Source organism: Corythoichthys intestinalis, chromosome 18, assembly GCF_030265065.1.
Source record: "Corythoichthys intestinalis isolate RoL2023-P3 chromosome 18, ASM3026506v1, whole genome shotgun sequence".
In the NCBI taxonomy this organism is placed as follows: domain Eukaryota; kingdom Metazoa; phylum Chordata; class Actinopteri; order Syngnathiformes; family Syngnathidae; genus Corythoichthys; species Corythoichthys intestinalis.
The window spans coordinates 22,549,906-22,572,242 of NC_080412.1; positions in this window are offsets into that span (position 1 = coordinate 22,549,906).

Sequence of the window (22,337 nt, forward strand, 5' to 3'; positions counted from 1 at the left end):
AATTTTACTTCTAATCGGTTTGGGAAAAGGAATATTCCACCCCTGTGAATCGGAATGAAATTCCATTCGGTTTGGGCCTGTTCATTCTGAATGAGGTGTTTATATGGAACACATTTATTCGGTTTGAACAAATATTCCGATTGTAATTGGAATATTTGGCTCCATGTAAACTTGGCAAATGTGAGCTAACCACAGTAGGTAAATGACTCTGCTGCATTTGTTTTTGTAGACAAAGAGGACATGAATATCATAAAATCCAATGACATACTGTAATTCGAATCCTAGGCTATCCAGTCATTCTTGTGGGGACTAAGAGAGCAGTCAGCAAGGTCATATAAAGATTTGGTCATGGTGGATTTACCATTGAACAAGGGCGGACTTGCATACGGGGATACCACGGATTTCCCCCGTGGGTCAGTGTTGGGAGAATTAAGTAGAGTCGTAAAACTGCAGTCAAACCAACGAACGTTCGTGTTCGCATGGTCAAATGAGCGGACCTTAAAATTTACCACCGGCGTATTCAAAGCATTATGGTAAATACATTCCGACCGAGTGGCAAGGCATTTAGCTTCAGTGTGCTTGCGTTGTTCCTAACTCTTAAACTCACTCTCAACACTCCAAAACACATATATAATGCTTCCATTGTCGTCATTTAAAAATGCATTAAAGTCGCCTGATCTTAAAACCAGTACAGTACATGTGCGTGACGTGCGCTGTCACGTCAGTACAATCTTATGCGAGTCCCCTGAGCAACGGTTTATTTTAGTAGATGGTAGGTTACAGTTATCATTTTTGTGATACTGTAAATCCACAATTTTGAATAAGTTCTGGCCAAGTATGGTGAATATTAGTAGTAGACCTTTCTGACTACTGCCATACTCAGAACTATGCATTTTTACCGATTGGTTGGGTCCGATCACGTCATTTTCAAAGTATCGGAATCGGCAAAAAAATATCGGACATGCCTTTTTGGTAGATGGCGAGATAGTGTAAAGCGCTTTGAGCGCCTTGAAAGGTGGAAAAGCGCTATATAAGTATAACACCATTTAATATATATATATATATATATATATATATTTTTTTTTTTTTTTAAAATTTAAATCGTTTTCTATTTGTATTTAACGTTACAGACAAAATGTCTTACACTCATCCAGAGTAGTTTTGGGTTAAAGTAGGGCTATCAAATTTATTGCGTTTACGGCGGTAATTAATTTTTTTTAAATTAAGCATGGTAAATAATTAACGCATGCGCTGCACGACCCACTCACGCATTGTCGGGTTCAATCTATAAAGACGCCGTTTTACCTATAGATAGCGCTAAAAGGCAGCGCATAATGAGTAGAGAGAATTTTGACAGCCTTTGGAGCCATTTTTTATGTGGCTAAAGCCTTACAATACCTCTCTCAGCAATTAAAACTAACGTGGGAGGCAATGTGGGGAAGAAAGGTAGTAGTTGATCATTTTCTTAACACCCTATGTTCTTTCCCAACGCAGAGAAGATATATCAATTGGTGCCCCTACGCACAGTCATGGTTGCACTTCCCATCATGCATTTGGGCAGAAGATAAATGGCTGCAGTATCATTTACTGAAAGCTCAACAAATACACTAGATGGCAATATTTAGTCACAATATACAAAGTCACATTTATCCTTTAAGAATTACAAGTCTTTCTATCTGTGGATCCCTCTCACAGAAAGAATGTTAATAATGTAAATGCCATCTTGAGGATTTATTGTCATAATAAACAAATACAGTACTTATGTACTGTATGTTGAATGTATATATTCGTCCGAGTTTTATTCATTTTTTTCTTAATGCATTGCCAAAATGTATATGATCGGGAAAAATTATCGGGAATGATTGGAATTGAATCGGGAGCAAAAAAAAAAAAAAAAAAGCAAGCGGATCGGGAAATATCGGGATCGGCAGATACTCAAACTAAAACGATCAGAGTCGGATCGGGAGCAAAAAAACATGATCGGAACAACCCTAATTTTTACTGTACTAACATTTAGAAAATTTAAATTAAAGTCCTACATGCATGCTTTGTTCAGGTTATAGTTCTCTAATTAATGGTTTACTCATGTTATACTTTATTGTATCAATAACCTGTTTGTATTAAAAATACTACATGCTTCCAAATTACTACATTATTGTAATTCATTACATTATTGTAATTATTTTACTGTAGGCTAATTACAGGCTCGGGTTTTTGTTTACCAAATGATTATTGTCTAAAACAAATGTTTTTTTTTTCATCAAGGTTGAAGGGAATAGTATCTTTGCTCGTATTTACTATTTGACTTTTTGTATTACTCTAACACACTCAATATAATCAATCAGGGAATAGTATCTTTTCTCACATTTACTGTTTGACTGTTTGTATTACTCTAACACAAACAATATAAAATAAATGGCATTTATATAATAATTTAAGAAAAACTAGCGGAAAATATTTGATATTATGAACAGTTGGACTTGAAATGATTGGAATTTGTAGCGTCAAGACAACAGGCATATAAGGCCAGAACAGATACACGGAATCCTAACGCGCGCGTCATGCAGTTGACTGAGCAAGACTGATGCTGACAAGCAGGTGAGAGGCAAGACATCTACATGCCAAGTCTGCACCACCAAATCCCGCAACCGGCTCTCCTGAACAGTCCAGAACAAATGGCAGGACATCTTGTCTTGCCGCAAGGAACATCTGTTACGGAGGAACCCGGGACCGAGAAGTGAACACTCAGCACTCACGTGGCGCTGAGGATAGCAAAATCCTTAACTTTTGTTTTCTTGACAACAGTAACTCCTGAATCCTTCTGTCCAATCCACAACAGACAATAATCCAAAACAACGCCCAAATACACCCTTCTTTTCGACCACAGCCGCTTCACCAGAGCCATTTTTCTCAGGAACTTTTTGTTGACTTGTGATATGGTGACCCTGGATCAAGTTTGCCTCCTTGCCTGGGTCTCTCTGTGCTGTATGATTGCTGCCGACTTGGAATAAATTGTCAACTTGTCTTACGAAGCCTTTTTAAAACTTTTAAAATGGAGTCAGTACAAGGATTAAGACTAAGGTTTGGCCTTTTGGCCGGGTTGTCGGGGTTCCGCCAGCCCGTGTCATTGGAATTGTGCTAGCGTTCGGCTGGCAGGATTTCGGCAATCTGGCTAAAAGGTCAGATTCCTTCAAGATATCGTATTGGTACGTGTGTTGCTGGCTGGATTGCTTCCAATACCGTCCATGAAGTGAGCCAGTCTTTTATTGACACACACTGAATACTATTGCAACAATATATTATATAGTTTTTATAAACTAGTGATCGTGGTATGCTTTAACAATATGTGGTTTAAAGTTTTTATAAACTAGTGATCGTGGAATGCTTTAACAATATGTAGTATTTCACTTAATTTGAAATGAAGTAACTAGTGGATTATATGGAGTGGAATTGCTGGTGGCATTTCAATATGGACGGTGGCACAATTTATGTCCTTCTTAGCTGCTCAGACCTGGAAAATTGGAATCTGAGTGTCTTCATAGACTGAAGAGTTTTAATGTGCCACATGGGAGTTTGGTGTACTCCCATTGTAGTTGTTTATATTCTTTTGTTTTATTAGGAGAGAGCAGCATACAGGAAGGGGTTTGGGGCTTACAAAGAGACGGGAAGCACAGACAGAAGAAGAGAAGAACAAACAAACAGCAAAAATATGAACCTATTGAATAGGGGGGTCGGGTGGCAGCCGAAGGATAAGACGAGGCAAGATAGGTCGGATAGGGACGTGATAGGGCAAGGTCAGTGTGCTCGCAATATCAGCAATGTGAGGTGGCAACCTAGTATACTTACAAATTAAAGCACATCTACAATAAGCTATTTATGGCTGAACATTGGAACAAGCCCCAAAAAAACCAAAACAAAACAAAACCAAATAAAAAAAGGCACCAACTAAGCTGGCCACCCCTACAACATACCATTATTTTTGGGACTATAAGGCACACCCGACAATAAGATGCCACCCAGCAAATTTGACATGAAAATGGCATTTGTTTATAGATAAACCGCACCGGACTATAAGCCGCAATTGTCCTCACTGTATTATGGAATATTTACACCATAAGATATTAACCGCTAACACTTTATTTGACAGCGGCGTCATAAGACCGTCATAATTATAACATGACACTTTACAATACAATATACTATACAATAAATAAACAAATAAGCCGCAATGGACTGCAAATGAGGGAAAAATATAGCTGCTTATAGTCTGGAAAATTACGGTAATTAAAAAATGTTTAGGAAGTAAATCATATCGATAATTTGTAATGTAACTAAATTCACAAAGAGCAGAGGTGGAATAAGCAGATCATGTCCAGGGCCAGCATTTGCACTCATCATTAAGAAAATAATGTTATCTTAGTGAAGTCTACCTGTCACTAACCTGATTGTGGTCTTTTTATTCTCTCCATGGCAGATTGATGTTAAGTAACAAAAGGTGCTGGAGTCTAGACAAAGCACAAGGCCATGGGAATTGCTACCTTCCGGAAGGCATTGATTCTGTTTAAATGCCCACACATATTGATGGACTGCTGAGTGGAAAGTCCAAAATATGTGGCTACACTCAAGGCTTTCTGCGTTTCCCCCTTTAGCATTTAGTAGTTCATTCAAGCACAAAAGAGAAGAACTCACCAGAGATTGCTGTTAAGTAAGTGAGTGGTTTTAATATCCATTGAAAGTGGGTAGCCCGGCTGCCATGTTTACTCACTAAAAAGAGATAAATACCCCTTGAGCAAATGAGGTTCCCGATGTCCCTTTGTCACTCATGCATAATGCACCTAATCAGAGTGATGTACGATTGAATTCATGAAATACAAGCAAGTTAGATATTAAAAGTACTCAATGAAACCATCTGCTTTTAAGCCACTCCTGATTATGCCATTCTTGAAAATAATAAAGTACTTTTTAGGATATTTATTAAATTACGATAATAGAAACGTGGAAAAAATACTAATTACCTTGCTTAATCTCCACATATAGATATCACTAGTGCAAAGCATTATGGAAAAAATCTATTGTGAAATAGGCAGTGCTTAATTTGTAAACCATAAGGTGCCGGAATGCAAAGTACATATGACAGCGCAGTGACGACGAGATGGGCATAGGTCCTGGAACATATGCAGAAAATTGTGCTGGAAACAACTCACAAATGCCCACTTGCCATGCTGTGGGACTTACAAGCCTCAATTTTAGATAATATCCATGGTATAAATGTTATGACAACAATTTACAATTATTTAGGCAATACTCTGCAAAGCACGGACAATTACCCACATAACTCCAGGTGGGACTTACAGTAACGTACAGTCCTACTTGCATAATTTCTAACTAACATAAAAAAAATAAATAAACAAATAAAAAATCAGAGAATACAATAAATAACACAACCCTATTCTTTTGCGAGTTTCTTACCCCGTCTTCTCTGGCCCCAAAGTTCCCACCTCCTTACAAATTGTGCAGCCCATACCTGAATTTCCCATAAGGGTACTGGCCAATTGCTCTGGCTGTTTGTGGTCCACCTGGCTGACTGCTGGCGCTGTAGCTGGCCCCCACTCCGGGTGGCGCTGAACATGACCAGCTGCTGCCACGGTAGCAGCCTCCTGCCCTGGCTTGGCTGGCTGTCCGTGAACCTGGATAGCTGCTACCGCGCTAGCCTCCTGTTGCACACGTTAGCATGATTGCTGCAGCTGCCTTCATCGCCAGTTGTTGCTTTTCTGACTCGTGAACCATCTTTCTTGTTTTTGAAAAAAGACAATAAATTAAACTGTCTTTGATCCTGGCTGCTTGCTCCCCAAATGCCACAAATTTCCCATTTTTTTTTTCTAAGGGCCATGATTTGTTGGTCCAGCTTTTCGGTGCATCAACAAAACTCCGACTCTTTCAAATTACGTTACATTTTTATAAACAACATGCAATTCTTGGGATTTGTTCTTTAAATGAATTCATGCATATTATTATTTTATTTTATACTGTAATGTCCGTAACTATGCACGGTCCCTTTAAGAGACGCTGGGACTGGAGAGATGTGAGGTAGTAGGAAGCGGGGGGGGGGGGGGGGGGGGGGGGGGGTTCGAGAAGCAAAAGTTAGTGGTTGAATGTGGCGGCAGTCCGCTTTTTTTTTTTTTTTTTTGGTTTTGTTTAATGTTCTCTTTTTGTTGCCACAATAAAGTGGGCTATTACAATACATTTAAAAAAAAAAAAAAAAAGTTTTATCTTACTCTTATTTTCGATACACGAGAGGTGCCGGATCTGCCCAAATAAGTCATGAAACACAGGGAGGCCAAAATCAATAGGTGCCGGATCTTGTTCCGGCAGGATCCGGCACAAATTAACCCCAGGAAATAGGAAATAGACCATTTGTTATCACAATACTGCACTGATATGTCGGATTTCAACAAAATAAAAGAGGCTTTATAATTTTGTAGAATCGCAAAAAAAAAAAAAAGGGAGAAAAAAACCAGACGTTTTTATTTTATAAAGGTCATCCAGCCAAAGTGGTCCGTCATCCTGTGCTTGTGTCTCACTTCGGTGATGGAGGTGAGGCTTGTAGCCATCACTTCAGTTAACAATGAAAAACATCTGTCCCCCTGCACATCATTAACCCTGCGGGCGCTGTGCTGTCATGCGCAGAGAAATTGTGTGAATAAATAACCATGCAGGAATAGCTGAGAAAACTTTACATATCTGCTGGTAAGCCGAGTGATCCCATTACAGCATGGTGTAACAGAAGCAGAATGACACTTGACATTTGACTTCCTTTTGAAGAGGGAAGGGATGTTTTCTTTTATTTCTCTGGTAAAACTATTCGCATATGTGTATATATACAGTATTTTATATATTGACAAAAGTCCATCTCGGCTGAGAAGCAGAAGGATATACTCTATTTACTTTATCCGAGACACTAATGTGATGCTAATGGCCAAAATGTCTCATGATAAAGACACCATCCATCATCAGAGGATGAAAAGCATGACAGCAAGCCGCACTATTAATCGACTGTTTAAACAAAATGAATCTATCTAAAGATTAATCGTGTCATAATGTGATTTGACAAATGTACGGAAGTCAACTTAAAAATGCAATGTTTTACGATCTGACATTGAGAATGGTTAATTTTTACATCATGAAATCTTATACTGTACTGCCAGCGACATTTTTTGACCCCCAGGGGGCCCAAGCAAAAAATGTCATGAAACCCTTCCGTCAAAATATTATCATAAGAGATTGGTATTAAAAGTTTGCATCCTATAGCTCCTTTTGAACACACAGTGTAATATTACTAATGTGGAAATTAACATATTTATTGTTTTTGCTGTTTCTACTAAAAATGCGACTTATACTCAGCTGCGACCAGTGTTAGGAAAATGCATTTTTCTACATGAACTAGTACACGAATTTTAAAATGCACTGTTCAGTTCATGATTCAAAATTTTGAACTAAAAGTTGAACTGCTAATGACAAAGTTGGTATAGAACCACAGACAGCAATTATATTATCCACTTTAACACTGAAACTGTGTCAAATTCATCTTCATTTTCTATTTCAAATCTTCGTCACTACTGACCTGTTCGTAAAACTCGCTTAAATGTTAGTACTGGGCTGGTGTTCTGTTAGATTTTACACCCCAACAGAAATTGCAACCACACGGTTCTGCGCATGCGTTTAACATTACAAACGGTCGCGAACAGTATTGTTAATCTTTCTTTTAAAAAAGTAATTAATTACAGTTTGAAATTACTTCTCCCAAAAAGTCATTGATTTAGTAACTCAGTTACCTCAACGTAAGAGTAATTAGTTACTCGGCAAAAAAACTGACGTTACTTTTCATGTCTACACGTTATTACATGATCCATTCCATAACGTCTATCACATCAAATATGTTGATATTAACTGACTGAATTGAACTGTCTTTTTCATTCCCCCAAAAAACATAGGTCACCCTTTTTACATTTTTTAAAATTTCACTTATATAAGAGTATAAAGGTATACAAACTTTAACTATCAAATGCTGTGAGAAAAAAAGCCTTTTTGTTTTTCCTGTTGTACTGAACCTGCACCAAACCGTGACCCCGAGTTACATACTGACCCATGACTTGTGTATAGTTATCTGAATAACTAATAACTAATAGCTATCTTACGTTAACATACCGGCCACGTTCGCATTTCGTTGTTCATGCATCATGTAACATTATCATACTGTACACTTATTCATCATTTTGTTCTCTATTGTAGTTTTAGTTTAAATTGCCTTTCTAGATGACAGATCTGTTCAATGTGTTGGATTTTATCAAATAAATTTCCCCCAAAAATGCGACTTATACTCCGGTCCAACTTCTATGTTTTTATTTCCTCTTCATTGTGCATTTTTGGGCTGGTGCGACTTATACTTATAGTCCAAAAAATAAGGTAATTGCTGGGAAAATGAATGAATGAATGTACCCACCTGAACGCCACGAACTGTATGTAAAAGAAAGAAAAAAAAAAAAAAGTTGCCCAAGACACTCGCCACACTACATACTAATGCTAGCGAGAACGCGAATGCTATGCTATCACCCAAGCCACCTCGGATCACATTTCCAACGGCGTCAGAACCCCCTTCCCTCCTCCCCTCTCCCACTCTGCTCTCTCTGTGTCTCTCAGACATCTTTTGTCATTTATCCAAATTGTAGTAGCGCACACCTTCCCATCCTCAGTAACTAACGGCTTAACAGAAAAGTTAATTCGATTACTCATTTCTGATAAGAATAATGCCGTTAGTAACGCCATTATACTCGAACGCCGGGATTAGCAACACTGGCCGTGAAATGCAACGGTTCCAATGTAAACACCAAACACCTTCTATAAAGAAAGAAATATGTACTTACGTTTGTTCATGGACGCACACGAAGGAAAGTTCTCCTTATACTCATCCTACCCTGTGGTTGTGCTTGACTCGACTGCACACCGCTCTCTTCCCATTAACGTCTTCCCCGTGCCGCTAAGCATTTATTTAAGCCGTATTCATGTTGCTCATTTATGTTTATGAAGTAACTTGTTTATTTAGCACCTTTAGATAATATTGAAAGTACAACTGAATGTAGAAGAATGCTTATTCACCGTCATAAAAGCTTCTGGAGCAAAAGCTGCTGTATTTGCTAAAACGACACAGCCATGACAGCCAGTTCGGGTTGCCAGGTTGGATAGATTAGGCAGAATATGATGTGTTCAATTCACGTTTGTCCAAAATATGAATGTGTTCACGATCACTCATTGAACGCGTTCATGCACAAAACTGGCTATGACTTATAGTCCGAAAAATAGAATCACCAAGAACATTTCAAAAAGATGTAACATTGGTTTTTACATGAACATACAGTAAATTGTGATCTATTTCCTTGCCATCTTCGAAATATAGTTCATGTTTGCCAGCATTTAAATGCAGTGGTATGTTGTGCATTAGGTCCGGATTGTGCCTAAGAATAAAAACAACAACAACAACAACTTCTGGGGACTCCGAGGTGGGCTCTCCGATCTCTGGGGTTGAAGTCACTGAGGTGGTTGGAAAGCTCCCCGATGGCAAGGCCCCGGGGGTCGATGTGATCAACCCGGAGTTCCTAAAGGCTCTGGATGTTGTGGGGCTTTCGTAACTGACACGCCTCTACAACATCGCGTGGACATCGGGGACAGTGCCTCTGGATTGGCAGACCGGGGTGGTGGTCCACCTTTTTAAGAAGGGGGACTGGAGGGTGTGTTCCATTCATAGAGGGATCACACTCCTCAGCCTCCCTGGTAAAGTCTATTCAGGGGTGCTGGAGAGGAGGGTCCGTCGGGAAGTCGAATCTAGGATTCAGGAGGAGCAGTGTGGTTTTCGTCCCGGCCGTGGAACAGTGGACCGGCTCTATACCCTCAGCAGGGTCGTCAAGGGTGCATGGGAGTTAGCCCAACCATACAGTGTTTTGTGGATCTCGGGGAGTCCTGTGGGGGGGTGCTCCGGGACTACGGGGTACAGATCCCCTTGGTAAGGGCTATTTGGTCCCTGTTCGACTGGTGTCAGAGTTTGCTCCGCATTTCCGGCAGTAAGTCAATTTCGTTCCCAGTGAGGGTTGGACTCCACCAAGGCTACCCTTTGTTACCGATTCTGTTCATAATTTTTATGGACAGAATTTCCAGGCGCAGCGTTGATGGGGTCCGGTTTGGTGACCTCAGCATTGCATCTCTGCTTATTGCAGATGCTGTGGTGCTGTTGGCTTCATCAATCCGTTGCCTCCAACTCTCACTGGAGCGGTTAGCAGCCGAGTGCGAAGCAGTTGGGATGAAGATCAGCACCTCCAAATCCGAGACCATGGTCCTCAGTCGGAAAAGGGTGGAGTGCCCTCTCCGGGTCGGAGATTAGATCCGTCCCCAAGTGAAGGAGTTCAAGTATCTTGTGGTCTTGTTCACGAGTGAGGGTCGGAGGGAGCGGGAGATCGACAGGCGGATCGGTGCAGCCTCTGCAGTAATGTGTACTCTGCACCGGTCCGTAGTGGTGAAGAAGGAGCTGAGCCGAAGGGGGAAGCTCTCGATTTACCAGTCGATCTGCGTTCCTACCCTCACCTATAGTCACAAGCTGTGGATCGTGACCAAAAGAACAACATCCTGGATAAAAGTGGCTGAAATGAGTTTCCTCCGCAGGGTGTCCGGGCTCTCCTTTAGAGTTAGGGTGAGAAGCTCGGGCATCCGGGAGGGACTCGGCGTCGAGCTGCTACTCCACCGCGTTAAGAGGAGCCAGCTGAGGTGGCTCGGGCATCTGGTTTGAATGCCTCCTTGACGCGTCCCCGGAGAGGTGTCCCAGGCATGTCCCACCAGCGGGAGGCCCGGGGATGACCCAGAACACGTTGGAGAGACTATGTCTTTCAGCTGGCCTGGAAACACCTTGGGATCCCACCGGAAAAGCTGGTTAAAGTGGCTTAGGAGAGGGAAGTCTGGGCTTCCCTGTTAAAGCTGCTGCCCCCGCGACCCGACCCCGGAGCAAGCGGAAAATGATGGATGAATGGACGACAACAACGTAATATATTTAGATGTACAAATAAATCTAGCAATTACAAATATAGTATAGATTAGATTAGAATTCAGTACTATTTAATTGCAAACTGTATTCCTAACCTTGCAACTTGCCTAAAGCCTTTTTTTTTTGTATGTAAATGTATGACAGCATAATGTTGTAAAAACATACTCCTCCCTAACACCAATATCCCATTTGTGATATTAACAGTGACGTAAGTAATGCCCGACCCCCGTCTGAACTTTCTCACATGAACACCATTCACTTTTACTAAAATATATGAAGTAATGAAAATAAGACCGAATTCAAACTCATTTCCACCTGAAATATAGCAGGGAAAAGAAAATCCATAATTGGAAACTACTGGAAAGTATTGCATTATAAATACAGCTATTTCTTGCAGCGAGAAAAATCTTCTCTTGGGTCTCAGTTGACTAACATTGCAAACAGACTCCAGACTACTTATTTACACAAGCAGGGGTCATTAAACCCTCGCCAGCTCTCCTGAGTCATTTTTGGCTCAGAGAAAGACTTATTTGGCTTCATTATGTTTGCATGCAAAGGTGCAGTCATCAGTTTTATGAGACACTTTTCCCGGCCATTAAAATCCCTTTACCTATTAAACCTGAAAAAGATAATTGGCCAGCACCTGTCAAATTTATGCAAATGACCTTTGATGGATGACGTAAGCAACGCCCCTTTTGTGCAACAGTCAAAAATATGGTATTGTTAGGTGTTCCTTTTGACACCTGTTAAAGAACTATGGTTATTGGGTGTCTCTGAAGTCTGGTTCGTGTGTAGGTGTGAGAGGAAACCTGTGGAGCTGAGGCGCCAGGGTGTCTGGTAGTCTTTTGTTATTTGGGGTCTCCCAACGTGGCGAGGGGTTTAGGAGGAAGCGGGCTGTGTGTTCGTGGTGAGACACTGCGTCTGCGTTCGGCGGGGGGTCCGCCATGCAGGTGTTGTGGGGCGTCTTTGATGAGAAGAATAGTTGAGACATGTCCAGACAGCCCCACCTATGTAGGACCACGTGATCGGCGTGGGGTGGTCCCAGCGATTAGGTTAGTTTAGCCATGCAATGTTAAAAAGTCATTTCTGGTTAGCCTACCTTAAGAGCGCGCTGCGAAGCATCTTTCCTCCCCGGCTGTGGACCAAATTTCCAGACTTTGACGGTTTTGTTGAGCTATACGTTTTAAAAGTCTTACATGAGTGCCTTTTCTAGATTTTTCTAACTCAACAGTGTTTTTGATCTTTTCCCAAACAGCGTCACCTCATCTACTCTAAAGCACAACGTCTGTCAAGTTTGCTTGAACATTTCAACGCTGCTGATACTGTTTTTTTTTTGGTACAACATCACCTAGGTTTGATTTATTTTCACAAGAGCATTTGATAGTTAGCATGCTTTATGTATACTTTTTTTTTTTTGGGTACAACTTCACCCTACTTTATTTATTTATCTTACAAGAGTTTTTGATAGTTAGCATGCTCTATTTAATGAAAAGCATCCAAATAAGAGTTAAATAGCGACCTACCAACAATGTTGCAGTTTTTGGAGAGTCTTCAGAAGATGCATCTTCCTTGCGTTGCCGCGGGAGACTGATTTGACACATGTTTCAATACACATTGCGAATCTCCGCCCCCCATTTTTGAGTCGGCCTATGTCGCATTGTGGTGGGCGTGAAAAGCTGATGACATAGACCAGAAACCCTGCCTCTGTAAACATGAACGCCATGCCCCTGAAACGTGATACAATTTCCAAACCTGAATGTTTGACCGTAAAGTAGATTTAATGTTTGAATAACTGCAGACATAGCCACTCTATTAACGTATGTGAGTTTTTTCTGCCACGGTAGATCTGTTTCTAAAAAGTCAATGTGTCTGTAAGGGCTATAAGTTAAGAAATGACGAACACATTCTTAATATCAAGATGACGGAAAAACAACAGGTTGTTGTATTGCGCAGTTTCATTACAAATGTGATAGTTCAAGAGAGTCAAACTTAAGGCGGGACCCTAATCAGTAGCAAAAATAAAAAATTAAATAATGCATTGGATATTTTAAAAACACACAGCAGCTGAGCTGTATTATTAACCGTCTCTGATAATACTGCGTTACATAGAAGCTTACATTCGTGTGTAACAGAATGTAGTATATCTGATTCAGATAAATATGAAATGTTTTAAAATACTGTCTATCGTGTTCTAATTCTTCAATCAGTAAGTATAAACATCTTTGATATGAAAGATATAACGTGTAGAACATGAAAAGTACAACATGAAATAATGAATATAAAAGAATACTCCATCCGAGGTGTTACAAACTGACTCTGTTAACATTAGTATATCTGGAGGAATTTCGTAGGATTCACTACAGACTTCAAAACGCATTGTCCCCAAACTATGTATAATAAAAAAATGTACGATAATTTATGATAACGTAATAATTTCTTAGTTTGTAAGTTTTTAAAGAGTTTAGTCAGCAGTATAAGTAAGTTCAGATCAAATACCGATCCACAAACACGTGCAACTAGATAAAACATTTGAGGTGTTAATTTTAACAAGGGGGCAGGGGGAAGGCAAAGGTAGGGCCAAGCAAGCAAATTAACATAGAATACTGGAAGGCTTCAGAGCCCAAGACAATTATATATTTAAAAATATCTGCAATGATACTATTGTTATTTCAAAGGATTTCATGAACATTACTTAAGTGCAGTACGCATTTGTTTTGTGCATATATTCACCCATTCCACATCCTAAGAAATGATTCCACATCTTATACAGTTGGTATACCTTCTCTTGGAAAACAAAATCGGTTTGTAAGTGCATAATATGTGCTCTTACGCAAGGCAAACGTTTTCACTTGAAAAGTGCAACAAGCAACAAATACGGTACCTCGAAAAGCATACTGTAAGTTTCTGAACAACGATGAGGGAATTTGTCAGACCATCTTTAACCTTCTGTCCTTTCCTATTCCAAAAGCTACCACTACTTTCATACACTTAACTCATACCAGAGCCAATCCAAGTTAATTAAAACATTATGTTTACTAAGTTCTATTACATTCGTGCTTAACAGAATGTAGTATATCTGATTCAAATAAATATGAAATGTTTTAAAATAGCGTATAGAGTGTTCTAATTCTTCAATCAGTAAATAGAAACATCTTTGATATGAAAGATATAACGTGTAGAGCATGAAAAGTAAAACATAAAATATTGAATATAAAAGAATACTCCATCTGAGGTGTTACAAACTGACTCTGTTAACATTAGTATATCTGGGGGAATTTCGTAGGATTCACTACAGACTTCAAAACGCATTGTCCCCAAACTATGTATAATTAAAAAATGTACGATAATTTATGATAACGTAATAATTTTGTAGTTTGTAAGTTTTTAAAGAGTTTAGTCAGCAATATGAGTAAGTTCAGATCAAATACCGATCCACAAACACGTGCAACTAGATAAAACATTTGGAGTGTTAATTTTGACAAGGGGACAGGGGGAAGGCAAAGGTAGGGCCAAGCAAGCAAATTAACATAGAATACAGGAAGGCTTCAGAGCCCAAGACAATTATATATTTAAAAATATCTGCAATGATACTATTGTTATTTCAAAGGATTTCATGAACATTACTTAAGTGCAGTACGCATTTGTTTTGTGCATATATTCATCCATTCCACATCCTAAGAAATGATTCCACATCTTATACAGTTGGTATACCTTCTCTTGGAAAACAAAATCGGTTTGTAAGTGCATAATATGCGCTCTTACGCAAGGCAAACGTTTTCACTTGAAAAGTGCAACAAGCAACAAATACGGTACCTCGAAAAGCATACTGTAAGTTTCTGAACAACGATGAGGGAATTTGTCAGACCATCTTCAACCTTCTGTCCTTCCCTATTCTAAAAGCTAGCACTACTTCCATACACTTAGCTCATACCAGAGCCAATCCAAGTTAATTAAAACATTATGTTTACTAAGTTCTATTCAAATAAGAGTAAGGTAGTTACATACCAGCTTTGTTAATGAGCATACGTATGCGCAGTTTGATGATGAGTCGTGTTTCTCACTGATAGGATTTACACAAAATAATTTGAAAATACTTTAGCCTTAAAACTATTCATTTAACACACACGGCACCATCACCCCCCACCGTTAGGACCCGCGAAACACCCCCCAACTAGTTACAACATTTGAAGTGTTAATTTAAACAAGGGGACAGGCAAGGGTATTCCGTATGCTAGTAAGGCCTCTGATTTTTACCCATTACATAGCTTGCTGAAGACTTAAAGATTGTCATTGTTTTTCTTCTACCTCAAAACCTCTGTTTATTTTGTTTTGATATACTGTATGTATTTTTAATACATCCACATCATTTAGCAGTTTAAATTAGTCTTTTCAGTTAGCAGTTTAAATTTGTCTTTTTAAAAACTTCAGCTGTAGTCTCAGACGCCAGGCTCTAACTGTTTTCGTAACGCAATTTATGAATTACTTTTTTTTGCATAACCACAATAAGTAGGTAAACTTTACAGTTACTTGAATGATAAATACTTAAAGACATCCTGAAGTACCTTCATCAACATGGATTTTTTTTTTCTTTTAAGACATCCAATAGCTAGGTTATTGAAGACACAGAAGATATACTTTTTTCCTACAAAAGCTTTTGTTTTTTAATTGGAGTAATTGCAGATGTTTTTAATATGTCATAAAAAACATGAATTACGACAATAAAACACAACCAAGTCACATTCGCACTATGTAAAAGAATTTCAGTCCCAGTGCTTGTATTTACTTTTTTGAATGGTGATCATTTAAAGAGAATGACCTGAAAATATGTATATTATACAGTAGCAGCTTTTCTGTGATAATGTCTAAGTCAAATTATAGCCCAAATATTGCACGTCTGACTTTAGAACATATGCGGACAAAGGAAGCATGTTTCACAATCCCATGGCCATGGAGATTTTAAACATAGGCAGTGCTCATTTTAAATGTCTTTTTTTTATTTATTTATTTTTTTCCCCCCTACCACTTTTTTTTTCTTTGCTTGCGTTTGATTGCATCTAAGCCATCTTTGCCCTACAACGTACAGACCACCTACATTGGCCGACATTTCTCTACTGTCCCATGTTTTGTCAGAATATGATGCTTTGTTATATTACGTTGTGGACTTTTTGCGAGTAAGACTGCAATGCCGAGGAGATACAAATACTATAACGGTGTTGCAACACTTATTCCGTCTTCGGTAGGTTTTAAAACAAAAATACTCAAGGCGGAGACGGTGGAACCGACTCGGGCGTAGGCGTCGCAGCGCCACCATCAGGCAATAGCCTACATCAAGAGGTTTCTTCGCGACGACAACAGTTTTGGCGACTTGTTCGACAAAGACGTTGAGATGGCGCGCTTGCAAAAGCTGCTTAAAAGTACCGTTTAACCCATTCATTTAGCTATCTACACGTTTACATTGTGAAAATGTTCATGTTTTCCTGTTGTCTTTGATTCGCATTCCCACCAGGTGATACGTTCCCATGGACAATTAACCTGGCTCAGTTTAGCGCGCGCACTTTGCTGGGGCAGCAGCCCAGCTTGAGCCTCCTCAAACCAAACACATCACACAAGCCGACTAATTATTCAGAAAGAAGACACTCTTTTGTTGTCTGCCGCCATGTTGACCCCCACTGGGTGGTCAGGTACTCAAACCCTTAGGTCAGTCATACATCCCCCAACAACTAGCTAAATATCTAGATTTGCTTATATTTTATAGATACCGTGCATCTTACATGAAGGCTTACACCAGGAGGATTTTTTTTTTTTTAACAGTTTGCTGAACAATTTACAACACCTTTTTACAACGGTACTGATCGTTATTCGCATTATTTTGTTTTTGCTGGAACAAATGCTGCCTAAAAATTAAAAACTGAGAGAAACAGCGCGGCTTAGTTCCCTTCCTCATGCCTATTCCTGCTACCAGACGATTAAGTCAACCCTGCTACGTCCTGTGAAAAGTTTTAACCGGTAAAGACTCTGACTCGGGTTGGAAGGAATTGCTACAGCTTCACCCACCAGTGCCTAATTTTGTTAGGGTCTATATCGTAAGTCTTTGATGAAACAATCACATTTGCTGTTTTTACCTTTCTGGCACTGATCTGATGGGCTAAACGCTCGCCGCTTTATGTGCGTACTCTTACTTTTGTGCGTGCGTGTGTGTGTGTGTGTTCAGTCAGCTATCAAATTGCAATGATTATAACGTGTACATGTTTTCCACAATGTGTGTGTAATTTTATTCGTGGTCAATAGTCAGAACATTTTTTGTTAACTTATATTCTTCAATTAAAGTGATTGACGTCGACGGCACGGTTACAGAGTGAATAGCATGTCGGTCTTACAGTTTCAAGAACAATGATTCAATCCAGGCCTTTCAGTGTTTTCTCCAGGTGCTCTGTTTTCCTCCCACAATCCAAAAACATGCACGGAAGCCCGATCAAATATTTCAAATTGTCCTTGGGTATGAGTGCATGCGTAAACCGTTGTATGTCTCGTTGTGCTCTGCGAATACTTAGCAACCAAATCAAGGTGTACCCTCCAACAACCCCAAGATCCTCGAGAGGATAAGCGGCATGGAAGACGAATGAATGAAAGGTATAAAGTTTATCTATTGGATTTTGGGGTTTGGCGTAAAAGTTAGTCAACAGTTCAACTTCAATAAAATCCTGAAAATGTTATATTCGAGTCTTATTTTTAACAATATTGTACATTTTTCCCCTCTTTCTAGTCCTCTTCAGACAAGCTGTACGGTCCCACAAGTGTGATTGCAAGGAATATCGGTCAAATTTGACAACGTTTTGGACGAAAGCTGGGTATGAATGAAAGTAAAGTGGGTTGTATCTGGATGAGAGATCCAACCAATCTGGATGAGGTAGTCGTATAGATGTTGAAAGAATGGCGTATGCGTCGCGGACCCGAAGTTCGCACGGAAGAGTCGATTGAGGGTCTCGAAGCATGTCAGCTAAATCTCACGGCTGATAAAATGTGGCAGATACTGCGGTCCACATCGCTAAATACTTTGAAATTCAAGTTGTAGCTGCAGAAACTACAAACAGATATGGCTTCATCTAAAAAATGTTTTAAAGTTGCTTTTCCTGTATACGTAACGCAATCAATGGATGTAAGACTGACAGGTTTATCGACTACTACTAATTTTGTTTATTTTGAAAACAACATCCGTCAATCATGATTGTACTTTTGTTCGTGAAATTATCAATTCATTTACTGTAATAAATGTGAAATTATCAATTCATTCACTGTAATAAATGCATATTTTGCTAATGTTCATATTTTGTGACTTTTTTTTTTTCCAACCTAGACATTGGCCAAGGTTATGATTATATAACAATACTAATATTCATCATCATCATAGGTTTTGTGGAGTAGGTTACTTACTGCTTTCACACACGTTGCAACCCCTCCCAGGACAATGATGCACCCACCTCCCTCATGGGCCATTAAGCTATTGCCTATCCCTCGTGGAAGCAGGGGCCATTAAGCCATTGCCTATCCCTCGTGGATCCTTCATGTTCTCAACCGCACCCTGAATGACTTTTGACTTCTTGTTTTTTTCACACCTAATGAAGGCAAATGAATAATTTGGTGATAACTATACTTGTTCTGATTCTATTAGTTACGAGACAACTTAATCAAGCAATAGCTTTTTGCTGTAGAAACATCAAAGGTAAAAATCGATTATTAAACTCACAGTGTTTATGTAGTAAACATATAAATATAGAGAATAAGGTAGCCATGTAAGAATAGAAATGGTACAAATGCATTGCGTAATGATAGCAGTGCGTGTGAGGAAGAGATATCCCCGGCAATTTAAAGTGAACCGAGGCGCTGTACTGTTGAAATAAGAACAAATAGTAATATTTACTGAAAGTAAGTGGAATAATCTGACAAATCAATATGTTTACTAGTTTTTAACACTCAAAACAAGATGGGGAAAATTATTGACTAGGTTTAGGAAAAATAATCTGAGACTATGCCTCTCGCCTGGTCTGGGAACACCTAGGGATCCCGACGGAGGAGCTAGGGTAAGGGAAGTCTTTAGAACCAACTTCCCTTGGATAAATGCCAATGACCAGATCAATAGGCAACATTGGCTGTCTACCGAACAATAATATGTGGGGGATACCCTGTCGCGTCATTTTTTTGTACAATCGTAGGTATGTGTTAAGGCAAGGGTTACCAAACTACGACCCGCGGGCCGGATACGGCCCGCCTCCACATTTGGTCCGGCCCCCTCAACAATATTTTTTCTTAATTGTGTTATTTATTTCCTGGCTTTTTTTCTGCAAAGAACCCAGAGGGGGGAATTTGGTTATTATCTATTTAATTAATAGTGTTATTATATTATATTATATTATATTATATTATAATTTTATTTACTTTTGTTTCGTGATGAATCCAGAAAAGGTTATTTGATTATGTCTTTGGGAAGTCCTCGCCTAGCATATGCGATGGCCCTTGGGCGGTCTCCCTGCTCTTGATAGAGCATACCCCACAACCCATCACGGCAGGCATCTGTATGCAAGATATATGGAAGCTGTGGGTCTACAAAAGCAAGAATTGGGGCTGAAGTTAGTTTCTCTATTATCGTTAGAGATGCTGTCTCACACTCGGGAGCCCACTGCTCGGCCAAAGACTGGTTGGAAGTGCAAGCTACTTGGGATGCCTCACATTTGTAAATCTTCCCTTGTGTCTTTGGTGAGTGATAATTCATGAGACGATTGAGGGGTTTCGTTATCTAGGAGAATCCCTCGACAAAACGTCGATAGTAACCCGCAAAGCCAGGGAAAAAATTCAGGTCTTTGAGAGTAGATGGGTGTGGCCAGGTTTTCAAAGCTGAGATTTTATCCGAATCAGTATGAACTCTATGAGCATTCACAACATCCCCCAAATATTTAACTGAGTCTCGGAAAAAAAACACTTTTCTGGAAATGATTTTCATAAATCTGTTTTCGTGCTTCGGGCATTTGTGTCATTTTTTCACCTAAATCAAGAAAAAATTGCTTTCAACTAAGGTTTTGAACAATATATTTTCTTGAATAAAGAACATTTCTGACAAACAAGCTTTTTAAAAAAAATAGGGAGGTGTGTTTCTGCAGTGTAAGACTCCACAAAACCTATGATGATGATGAATATTAGTATTGTTATATAATCATAACCTTGGCCAATGTCTAGGTTGGAAAAAAAAAAGTCACAAAATATGAACATTAGCAAAATATGCATTTATTACAGTGAATGAATTGATAATTTCACATTTATTACAGTAAATGAATTGATAATTTCACGAACAAAAGTACAATCATGATTGACGGATGTTGTTTTTAAAATAAACAAAATTAGTAGTAGTCGATAAACCTGTCAGTCTTACATCCATTGATTGCGTTACGTATACAGGAAAAGCAACTTTAAAACATTTTTTAGATGAAGCCATATCTGTTTGTAGTTTCTGCAGCTACAACTTGAATTTCAAAGTATTTAGCGATGTGGACCGCAGTATCTGCCACATTTTATCAGCCGTGAGATTTAGCTGACATGCTTCGAGACCCTCAATCGACTCTTCCGTGCGAACTTCGGGTCCGCGACGCATACGCCATTCTTTCAACATCTATACGACTACCTCATCCAGATTGGTTGGATCTCTCATCCAGATACAACCCACTTTACTTTCATTCATACCCAGCTTTCGTCCAAAACGTTGTCAAATTTGACCGATATTCCTTGCAATCACACTTGTGGGACCGTACAGCTTGTCTGAAGAGGACTAGAAAGAGGGGAAAAATGTACAATATTGTTAAAAATAAGACTCGAATATAACATTTTCAGGATTTTATTGAAGTTGAACTGTTGACTAACTTTTACGCCAAACCCCAAAATCCAATAGATAAACTTTATACCTTTCATTCATTCGTCTTCCATGCCGCTTATCCTCTCGAGGATCTTGGGGTTGTTGGAGGGTACACCTTGATTTGGTTGCTAAGTATTCGCAGAGCACAACGAGACATACAACGGTTTACGCATGCACTCATACCCAAGGACAATTTGAAATATTTGATCGGGCTTCCGTGCATGTTTTTGGATTGTGGGAGGAAAACAGAGCACCTGGAGAAAACACTGAAAGGCCTGGATTGAATCATTGTTCTTGAAACTGTAAGACCGACATGCTATTCACTCTGTAACCGTGCCGTCGACGTCAATCACTTTAATTGAAGAATATAAGTTAACAAAAAATGTTCTGACTATTGACCACGAATAAAATTACACACACATTGTGGAAAACATGTACACGTTATAATCATTGCAATTTGATAGCTGACTGAACACACACACACACACGCACGCACAAAAGTAAGAGTACGCACATAAAGCGGCGAGCGTTTAGCCCATCAGATCAGTGCCAGAAAGGTAAAAACAGCAAATGTGATTGTTTCATCAAAGACTTACGATATAGACCCTAACAAAATTAGGCACTGGTGGGTGAAGCTGTAGCAATTCCTTCCAACCCGAGTCAGAGTCTTTACCGGTTAAAACTTTTCACAGGACGTAGCAGGGTTGACTTAATCGTCTGGTAGCAGGAATAGGCATGAGGAAGGGAACTAAGCCGCGCTGTTTCTCTCAGTTTTTAATTTTTAGGCAGCATTTGTTCCAGCAAAAACAAAATAATGCGAATAACGATCAGTACCGTTGTAAAAAGGTGTTGTAAATTGTTCAGCAAACTGTTAAAAAAAAAAAAATCCTCCTGGTGTAAGCCTTCATGTAAGATGCACGGTATCTATAAAATATAAGCAAATCTAGATATTTAGCTAGTTGTTGGGGGATGTATGACTGACCTAAGGGTTTGAGTACCTGACCACCCAGTGGGGGTCAACATGGCGGCAGACAACAAAAGAGTGTCTTCTTTCTGAATAATTAGTCGGCTTGTGTGATGTGTTTGGTTTGAGGAGGCTCAAGCTGGGCTGCTGCCCCAGCAAAGTGCGCGCGCTAAACTGAGCCAGGTTAATTGTCCATGGGAACGTATCACCTGGTGGGAATGCGAATCAAAGACAACAGGAAAACATGAACATTTTCACAATGTAAACGTGTAGATAGCTAAATGAATGGGTTAAACGGTACTTTTAAGCAGCTTTTGCAAGCGCGCCATCTCAACGTCTTTGTCGAACAAGTCGCCAAAACTGTTGTCGTCGCGAAGAAACCTCTTGATGTA